Source organism: Mirounga leonina, unplaced genomic scaffold (genome assembly GCF_011800145.1).
Source record: "Mirounga leonina isolate KUSES-001 unplaced genomic scaffold, KU_Mleo_1.0 Mir_177, whole genome shotgun sequence".
Classification (NCBI taxonomy): domain Eukaryota; kingdom Metazoa; phylum Chordata; class Mammalia; order Carnivora; family Phocidae; genus Mirounga; species Mirounga leonina.
Genome location: NW_023270459.1, coordinates 7423693 through 7425735, shown reverse-complemented (window position 1 = coordinate 7425735; position 2043 = coordinate 7423693).

Here is a 2043-nt window from a genome sequence, read left to right as displayed (position 1 = left end):
TTTATTTATTTATTTATTTATTTATTTATTTATTTATTTATTTATTTTGAGAGAGAGAGAGAGAGCCTGCACATGAGCAGGAGGTTGGGAGGGGCAGAGGGAGAGGAAGAGAGAGAATCTTAAGCAGGCTCTATGCCCAGTGTGGAGCCCAATGCACTGCTTGATCTCACACCCTAAGATCATGACCTGAGCCAAAATCAAGAGTCAGATGTTTAACTGATTGAGCCACCCAGGCACCCCCTCAGCATTATTTTTAACAGCAAATAAAACTGTGGGGAGTTATCTATTGTTGTGTAACAAATTATCCCAAAATTTAGTGAATTAAGGCAACAACATTTATAATATCACAATGTTTGTGAGATCTGGTCATGGCTTTTCTGGGTTCCCTAAATGAGAGCTTCTCATAAGACTACTCTTAATGACAGCTGAGGCTGAGGTTTTCTTTGAAGGCTCAACCAGAGAAGGATCCATGTCCAAGCTCTCTGATATGGTTTTTGGGAAGATTCAGTTCTTTGCAACCTCTTGCAAATGGGGCTTCACTTTCTCTTTGGCTGTTGCTAAAAGCCTACCCTCAGTTTATTGCCATATGGGCCTCTCTGTAGTGCAGCTTACTTCATTATAACAAGCAAGCAGAGGAAGTGCAAAAGAGTTCTAGGAATTCTTTGTAAACTAATCATAAAAGTGATTTCCCATTAATTTTGCTGTATTTTATTCATTCAAAGCAACTTGCTAAGTCCAGCTTACACTCAAGAGTAGGGGATTACATAAAAGTGTGATACCAGGAGGGAGAGATTTGGAGGATTTATATAAGAAGTTGCCCACACAATAAGTAAATTATTATACACTCAGTCAGTTAAAAATCATACATCCAATGATTTTGCTACACTAATTACTTGGAGTATGGCATTGCTGTCATGGTTGACAAGGGCCTCAGTGACAGCCACATGTAAAAACTATGAAACTGGACCACTATCTTACACCATACACAAAAATTAACTCAAAATGGATTGAAGACTTTAATGTAAGACTAGAAACAATAAAAATCCTAGAAGAAAAAAAAGCAATAAACTCCTTGGCATCACTTCTGGAGATGTTCTTTTGGTTCCTACTCCAAAGGCAATGACAACAAAAGCAAAGAAAAACAAATAGGACTACATCAAAGTAAGAAACTGTATACAACAAGTAAATCATCAACAAAATAAAAGGGCAACCTACTGAAAGGGAGAAGGTATTTGCAAATCATACATATAATAAGAAGTTAATATCTAAAATATTTAAAGAAATCATATAGCTCAATAACAAAACAAAACAAACAAGCAAAAAACAATCCAATTAAAAAATAGGTAGAGGACCTGAATAGACATTTTTCCAGAGAAAGCATACAGATGACCAACAGGCACATGAAAAGATGCTCAACTCATTAATCATCAGGAAAATGCAAATCAAAACCACATCTCACACCTGTCAGAATGGTTATTATCAAAAGGATAAGAAACTGCAAGTGTTGGCAAAGAGGTGGAGAAAAGAGAATCTTCATGCAGTATTGGTGGGAGTGGAAAATGATGTAGCCCCAGTGGAAAACAGTATGGAGATTTCTCAAAAACTAAAAATAAAACTATCATATGATCCATCAATATACTTCTGGGTATATATCTGAAGAAAATGAATACACTAATTGAAAAGATATATGTACCCTTATGCTTATTGAAGCATTATTTACAATAGCCAAGATGTAGAAACAACCCAAGTGTCCATTAATGGATGAACAGATAAAGAAAATCTGAGATAGATACACATATAGGTACAATGAAATACTACTCAGCCATAAAAAAGAATGAAATCTTGCCATTTGAGACAACATGGGTGGACCTTGAGAATAAGTGAAATAAGTGAATGCTATGCTAAGTGAAATAAGTCTGACAGAGAAAGATAAATACCATATGAATTCACTTACAGATGGAATCAGAAAACAAAACAAAAAATGAATAAACTAAACAAAGTAAAACTTATGGATACAGAGATTAGATTTGTGGTTGCCAGATG